The sequence below is a fragment of the Hyalella azteca genome, unplaced genomic scaffold, assembly GCF_000764305.2.
Source record: "Hyalella azteca isolate HAZT.00-mixed unplaced genomic scaffold, Hazt_2.0.2 contig8587, whole genome shotgun sequence".
Lineage (NCBI taxonomy): Eukaryota > Metazoa > Arthropoda > Malacostraca > Amphipoda > Hyalellidae > Hyalella > Hyalella azteca.
This window is the reverse complement of record NW_025938676.1, coordinates 19009-27915: the sequence shown is the minus strand read 5'-3', so window position 1 is coordinate 27915 and position 8907 is coordinate 19009. Positions and strand designations below refer to the sequence as shown.

General features: G+C 35.8%; 1 pseudogene; it reads right to left on the bottom strand.

Annotated features, from left to right (window-relative positions):
• Nucleotides 1-109: 109 nt before the first annotated feature.
• LOC108673898 lies at nucleotides 110-3640 on the bottom strand (annotated as a pseudogene).
• Between the last annotated feature and the right edge of the window lie 5267 nt (nucleotides 3641-8907).

Sequence of the window (8907 nt, the reverse complement as noted above, 5' to 3'; positions counted from 1 at the left end):
ACTGGAGGGACCTGCCATCACTATATAAGCCAGAATGCCAGAATTAGGGTCCTGTATTGAATTGGGTTGGCTTCGACTTTGGAGAGATGAACAGGTCTTGCTAGAGGCCTCAACCATCCGACGAGTTCAAGTAACCGTCATTGTTGATTGCGATGAAGCCTTTGTTGCCGCGACAGAACGCGATTTGGTTGTTGCCGTTGTCCCACCAATCGTTCACGTTGGTGCCTGCGGGTCCACGTCTAATGTGAATCAGTCAATGATATAGCAAGCTTTAAACGAAAAAAGTTTAAATCGACGGATATCAAGAATAAAGAAAATAATATCGTTATAATTATTATATTTTTAAATAAATACTTGGAATTTTATCATAAACTGAAAAACACTCGTAAGTGTGACGAGGGTGGTTTAATATTCATTAAAATCTTCAAAGTATACATTGTGGTTAACCAAATGTTTGCAAATCAGTGACACAATAGTCTGATAATTGGATTGTAAGCGCGACTGCTATGCCTGCCGCTTTTACTTCAGCGCCGACCAGACAAACGAAACTTTATCCGTGCAGGGAAGTGAACTTTGGCTTTTTGACGATTTATTGGTAACGAAGGCACAGAAAAACGCGGTGAAGGGAACAATGAAAATAAGCTCAAAATGAACACAAAGTGAACTCAGCGGAGGGCTCGTACTGAATATATGGCTCGGGTTAGTAAACTAATATGATTCTGCAAACAAAAATAATAAATAATCTTGACAAGATGCGGACATAATACTTAACTTAAATTATTCCAAATAAAATAATTACAATTCACAAATATCACAGTACAAATTTAGATCTCACAACATTCACACAAATCACAGCACAAATTTAGATCTCACAATATTCATAAATATCACAGCCCAAATTTACATCTCACAATATTCACAAATTTCATGCACAAATTTACATGTCACAATATAACTACTATTCACAAAAAATTCACCAACAGTGTATAGCGCCAAGTGCTTCACGACTAACAGAATGAAAGTGACGCGCTTCGGATGATCAAGGTGAACAGACTTTTTTTCTAAATGAAAATGCTAGTAAAAATCGACAGAAAAAAAAAATTAATGGAAAAACGAGTACAAATTTAACACCAAAAATATAATCAATAACTGTTGGAATGATCGCAAAAAATGACAAGGAAAATCGAGGCACAAAAATTATTGACGTGCGAGGCGCGGCTACATTTCCCTATGAAGGATTAAATCAAGGATTCGCATTATAACCTTTGCATTATAATCTGTAAGCGTCAAGTTTGTAAGTCCGATCAAATGTGCAAAATTCTTTTACAATTGAGATGAAGAACATCTCAGAATTCTTGTTCTCTCCACTAATATGAAGCCATCGGCATAATTTATTCGATACAATCATATTGTATCTTAATTTCAGTAATAATGTTTAATTCAAGCGAAGTCATTCATACCGTGAGCGATTTTCCTGAATGTTGTAGATCTGTTCCATGTTGTAGATCTGCCGCCAGCGGTGCTCGCACACCCAGTCGCCTTGGCAGGCGCCGTCGGCCCCAAACGTGGGAGAGATGATGTTGTAGTTGCTGTCGTGGGGCGGGCCGATCCAGTCGTTGTTGTCGTGGCCGTTCTGGATGTCCTGGGGCCAGTTGTAGGATGACATGATCCTCGTGAAGCCATGAGGCCATGCTAGCTGGAAGGCTGTGGCCATCTGTGTGCATCATATGAGAAATATTTTTGAATAGGAATGAATAGGAAGAATTGAGCGCTGGGAAGGCCAAATACATGGTTAGTGAAAACAGGTAAAGAATAATCATAGCAAGAAAAAAAATCAACAACCATGCACGCTAGCCAATCTATTTGATTATGAATTACAAGTAAAAACTAAATTCTCACTTTGTACAGCCGTGGTACCCGGAAGGTCAAGATTTGATCGCCACCGCCACCATGTCCTCGCTGGTTGTCGTGGTTATCCACAAAGACCAGGGAATTAATAAGCCCTGTCCAGGAAGCCCCAGGCCTCACCGAAGTTATTCAAGTACATGAGCTTGTCGTTACCTCAGAAAGCTATGCCCAACTTGAGGCCGTACTTGAATTCCGTTGTTCCGGGGCCCTTATTGACTGGGCGTAATTCAAAACCATAACCTATTCCTCAATAACCCTTCAGGTTCGACACGCTCCACGCAGTTCATCACAAAGACGACTAAATATTAAGATTTCATTCAACACGAAAGATGACAACAAGTATGTAAGAATCGAAGTCGAGTCTAGGCTTCGAAGGTCTCCCTGCGTGAGAGATGAACATTACGGCTAAGTTTACAAATTGGATAAGCCATGAAGACAATAATTCATAAATCCTAAACTTGAACAATTATAATTTCACACACTTAACTGCAAAATCATGAAATAAGAGACAACAGCATTGGTCCTAATTTAAAATATCCGATGATAAAGTACACAGTACACACCTGTTCCCTGCGGTGGCGCAAACAGAATAAGGCTATTTATGTCTACTAACCCGGACTTCAGGGTCAATCCAGCATTATCGCAAACACATCTGGTTTATTTATTAAAAAGACATTCAAGGTGTTGATTTAGTATTTTAGTCGTCCTATGCACCGCTGACTGACTTTGAAGTGAGAAACCGCTTACTTTTGGTATCTAAGCTACGTTACATGCCTTTACATAGCGCGCCACGGTTTTTCGCCTCTACTGAAAAGTTTGAAAACATGAAAACCTCTCTCACGGCAAATCTATCTCCTCCTAGAGTTTTGAAGCTACAACAATGAGACATATGTATATAATTCGATTCGCATTCTAATTTCATTATAGTTTGTTTTCGTTTTCTAATTTCATTATAGTTTGGATTTTACTTAGTAAAAAGTGGGGAGAAAATCGAAAAATTTCTGGAAAATTTACGAAAAATAGCCCCCACCTGCAAAAATTAGAATTTCAAAAAATGCCTACCCAGTTTTGTAGAATGGTCCTTACGCATCGAATAATTTGTGTCTCGATGTCGTGGCTTGAAAATCCTAGGAGATAGATTTCAAATGTACACCCTTTTTGGCCGTTTTCTTAGAATTTCACGTCATCTTTTATTTATATCGAAAAATTCACATGAGCAAAATGCGAGTTTTTTTCTAATTTACGTATGTGTACTAAGTTTCAGTTCAGAGTGATCCGTCTGTAAATAGCCGAGATAAATTTTAAGGTAGACGTTCCCCTTAACTCCTTCAAGCACACTGAATTAGTCTTTTGACATATAAACCCCATGCGCTTGATAGCGAGAGGGTTTTAAAAATATGCGAAAACGAGCAAGCTATCTTTATAAAGAATAACTAAATGCTGAGAATGTGACCCCGACACGTCACTACTGAGCACTCTGGTCGAAAGCAGAGCAGATGCGTGCATTTGTACCCTAAACTAAAGTATTCTCAACAGCGATACGGCAAGGACATTAAGATCTCGGTAATTTTCTAAAACATCGTTCAATTGCCCATTCACTTCCACAAGCCTCTACCCCTTACTCACCTTAAGGTAATAAAAGTAATTGCTCTTATTCACCTCGCCCTTACCTTCACTGACCGTAAGTCATACAGTTACATATCCTACATTCCTACTTACCCTTACTCACCATGTCTCTGCCTTGTCTCACCCCAAGTCAATTTGCCTGTTATTTTAATACTCATAATGTTTACGAAACTACACACCGAACATTGGCTGAGTTTATATTCCCACAAAACCATTCAATGCAACAGTGAAACACCTATGAGGCAAAGCCGACACGAAGGTGATTATTTTTGGCTGTGATTCAGAGTTTATTATATTAATTACTACGTTACTATATTAAAAAAGATATGCGGCCTGCACTGTCTGCACCAAGTCATGTGGCCCGATATACATTGTGTGTAATTTTCACCCTATTTTTAGATATTTTCAGCTTGCTGAGAATATTAAATGCTCCCAAGCCCCGAAACATTCATTGTAGCCGCACGGTGACGGCGTGACGCGGATGTACCTGGAATGTATACATCCGCGTACACATCATACAACAATTTTTTGCCCCATGTACACCAAGGTGTACGCTAGTACACTTTCGTTTACGACAGATTAATCCATGGAAAACAGAAAATCTTAGTTGTGGACTTGTGACGACTATATAAAATGTAAAGTAATATAATAGTGTTAGTGCTATGAAGTTTTCTATGCATTGAATTCTCTACCATAATTAACAGCGTAGACTGTGTTAAAAGAGGCGCATCTAATCCCTATCAGTCTGAAATTCATGAGTCGAATACGCTATAGTAAATCCAGCAACATTAATTAATATAGTCACGATTGAGTTTAATAATATCTATGTAGTTTTTTAAAGGCCTGAGAGTTAAGGTTATTCTTGAAGATAGAGCTTTTTCCCCAAAAAATTCATGTATTTTCGCTCGGAAGGTCTGCGTGGCAGTAAACTTGAGTGAAGCAACTGCTCGATATGTATGATGAATGTAGCACGTCATACATCATATGGTTTTGTATAATTTACGCAATTTACATGTAGTTCGTTGGAGCAGTCCTATGATATCCCATAAACTATGGAAAAATAAATGGTAAATTTTCAAATATGGATAACGTAGAAGCGTCATTCCCAACAAATGCGCTGTCTTATCTTTCAGCCTAATAGATATTTAAAAATTTTACCCGTTCCGCTATGCAACTTGAGGGCAACAAAAATGTGGCAATCTTATTTTTTACAGAGCGGCAGCCAATTTTATCGATGAATTGTACCACGACCCATAACTACTGAACACTTTGGTCAAAATCCGGGTCCAAACACTATTGTATCCCTGACTAAACTAAGCTCCATGTAATGCATCAATGACTATTTGAAACCTTAAATTTTACACTTGAACCTGTAATAATTTCTTGTACATCTCCGTATAATCATGCTTTTTAATCATGTGAACTGTATTAATCCAATTAAAATAAATAAATATAAAAAATCGCTTATAAAAACCATGTTTTTCTGGTGGTTACAAAAGTAAAAACAATTAAATGAAAGAAATAAAAAAACTTTTAAAAACCACATTTTCTTAACGGACAAAAAATAAACATTAACTTTTTCAGTGAGTTATCCTAAATTTTATTCTTTACCTAAAATGAAGTCTAAAGTTTAGTTTTTCAAATCTTATGCACAGAAAACACAAAAAACGTGAGGCGGGCACTGTGAAGATCTAAATATCATATATTTTGGGGAGCTACAGATTAAATATTATGATTAATAGAACTTGGGTAATGGATGTGTCTTACAGCCCGCCCTACTTTTTTTTGTGTTTTCTCAGCATAAGATTTGAAAAACTAAACTTTAGACTTCATTTTAGGTCAAGAATAAAATTTAGGACAACTCACTGAAAAAGTTTATGTTTATTTTTTGTCCGTTAAGAAAACGTGGTTTTTAAAAGTATTTATTTATTTATTTTATTTCATTGTTTTTAGTTTTGTAACCACAAGACAAACGTGGTTTCTAGAAACGGTTTTTATATTTATTTATTTACCATTGAAGAAAGCCTATTATAATAATTCATTTGTGTCAAGTTAATTTACAGGTTCCGTGCCCCGTGCATAGTTTTTTAATTAAACAAAATTGACTCTGGTACCATGTAAAGACGTGCAACAACGTTCATAATCCACAAAGTTTGGAGGCTTAAAATACATTTTCTGTAAATGAAAAAAAAACTTTTATGTTTAATGTGCATTTTTCACTACCTGACCGAGAAAGCTATTACGATATTACGAAGTCATATTATAAATATGAATCCTATTTTTTATTGATACACCAAGGAATTGTGTGCGTTTAGAAGACAATTTATATGCCAAACGAATAACGAGAAACGATTAATTTTCTAATGTATATCTCCAAATTGTTTGGAGAAATATGCAGGGGAACCATCAATGACACTGCTACCGAGGGACCATCAATGACACTAGTTGTTACCTTCCAATTCTTTCAAATTATAACAATACATTATACGGAGATAACTGCTATGGAACAATGTGATGAAAATTAAAAATTTGCTTCGTTAATTTTTAATTATCGAACAAAATTAATAGGAAATTCCTACAGCTGCCTTCTCTTTTGAATGGAAATGTAGCGACTTCGTAATTAAATATAATCAGCAATACACATCTCACTGTCATTGGTGATAAGCCGTTTGAATTTTCTTTGCATCACCGACCACACCAATTTGCTTGTCTTTCCTCTTTAAAAATGTTAAATTTAGAAATATTTGATGATCGAAGTCATGTTCTGGGTAGAATTCATCGCAAATACTTTAATCTGAGTTACTCCATTGCCATGTTTCATCTCTAATTTTTCATATAATATCCCTTAATTAATTAATTCTAGACCCATAATGGGGTCAGAAATGACCCCAGAATGTATAATTTTGCAATAAATTGTAAACTACCTCCTAAAAATTTACCGAACTGTGGTTTTCTTTCTGAAATGAAGTCTAAAACATTAGAGGAAAATGTCTAGAAAATTACTATGATATAGAAGATATATGATAGATATGATGTCAGGGTCATTTTTGACCACATTTCAGGAAGAGATGTTGACCAGAAATTTCCTCCTAAAATTTATTCTAAATTAAAATTACATATTTTTTGGCCTTTTACAGATTTAATTACCTTAGTAATGTCTCGTAAATTTCTTACTGATGATGAAATAGGAGAAATTATGAATAATTTATCAGATTTTGAGGTCGATAGTGAAGAAGAACTCATATGTGATGAAGATTCAGAATATGAAGAAAAGCTCTTGCCTAATGAAGAGGATTCTTCAGCTTCTAGTTCTGCAGAAAACTCTGATGGAGACAACGACGATGATGACTACATACAATCAAGAGATGGGACAAACTGGAAGAAAAAAGCCTCTATCACTAACCAAAGAACTTTGAGGCGAAATGCGCGTGGCATCTGGACTTACTGGCATCAGTAAAAACATAGATACGCCAATAAGCGCATTCCAACTTCTGTTTGATGGTAGTATCATGCTCATGATACTTACTTGCTCAGAAAAGAAGGCAGTAGAATATAGAATTCAATGTAATCACTTGCACAAACTGTAATGTTTAACTATTTGTAACCACTATGCAGTGTTTTCTGGAAGTTTGATTCCGTTCTTATAAATAAAAGTTTTGGCATGTTAACATTCCTAAGTAAAGCTTCAAAATGGCCCAACTAGTATTTTTATCCATTATTATTGAAGAAAAGACTATAATTGCATGTTAAAAGGGACATAAAAGACTGGGGTCAAATATGGCCCCATTTTGGTCATCTGTGTATCAAAAGATGTATTGGATAGACGAAGGATATAGAACTTAATTACGAACTGTTTGATTCGCCCTATAATTAGAAAATGATCGCTGCCATGAAAGATCAATTGTCACGAGGAACCATATAACTTGGTCTATAATAATTGCGATTCTTATGCATTATAACTGATGGCTAAGATCTTCCTCGAAGAAGAAGTCTTTTCGGACCCTCATTTGTACGAAATCCAAATCGTATATAACTTGAAAGTGCTTCGCAATGGTATTTGAGGAAAATCATCTTATTATGTCATTCAGCACTGTTAATTAATGTAACCATAATGCAATAAAAAAGTCAATGCTGAACCTCATTCCTTCCTCTATCTTCGTAACCCAATTTGTTCATATAATGGGTCAATTAGAGCTGCAATGCCTCGCAGGATTGAAATTAAATGCGGAAGCAATATGCATCGCATTGAAAGAAAGTGAGATTATGGTTCTGACCCTGCAGGCAAAATTATTCTATCGCGTCACTCGATGCAGAGTGCTGGTCAAATTTCTAAATAGGGAATGATAGCAGTTATAGCCCAGAAAAAAGCGCCCACCAGAAACACTATAAGTAGTCGCTCAGAATATTTCATATGTAAATGGGGATACTCGGATCAATGGGGAAATATGTTCACTTCGTACAAGCTTCCATGACATGACGTTGATCATGACGAATAACTGTCTCATTATTCCTGACCATCAATTTAGATAATACTGGGAACGAAAAACGAGGTAATAAGTTGCATTGTCTCCACATATAAGAAATAGACATCAATAGATTACCAGTTAGTTTCACATAGACATAGAATAATTTATACATTTCTGCCGTGTACGATAAGACCTGTGCGGTGCCGTTTGGCTGGCGTTACTTCGTATCTATGATGCGAGATATTGTTCTAAATCAGAATTACTTCTGAAGAAAAGGTTAATTGATATATGTTTCAATATCAGCATGACTTTGAGCATCTAAATAAAGTTTTGTCAGGGCAAGTATTTTTTACCTGCCAAACGATTTTCATCTCACCATATTGCTCTCTTCTATGTACTTCGCATGTCTGTCAGTCATTTTCATTACGTGCTAATATATTCACGAGAATAGAGTACCAGCGAGATGGTCCAATCACCTCTGATGATGTTTATAATAGATTAGAAGTATAATAGCATTAGCTTCTGAAAGGAACCAATCCAAAAAGAACGACTGACTCAAATTTATGTTACCATAAAGAAACTTTTGATGAAAGTGAAAGTTACCTTAAAAACAGATATAAAATGATGATTAAGTGAGAAAAGATTTCGTTAAATGACTACGCAGCTGTTGAAATATGATTTTAATATAATCAGATATTAACTCATGTATAGAATAAGTAATTTGTTAGATCAATCCGCTGAAATTCATTAATGCAGATGACCGACAGGAGACAAGGCAACCGTTTGTATAAATCTTGGGAGAATTGTTGGAAAGCAATTGATATTTCCGGATGGAGTTTCTTTTGAACTTGACTAGTGAGACAATAAATTACTGGAAATTAGAGCTCAATTAACTCAGAAATCAATT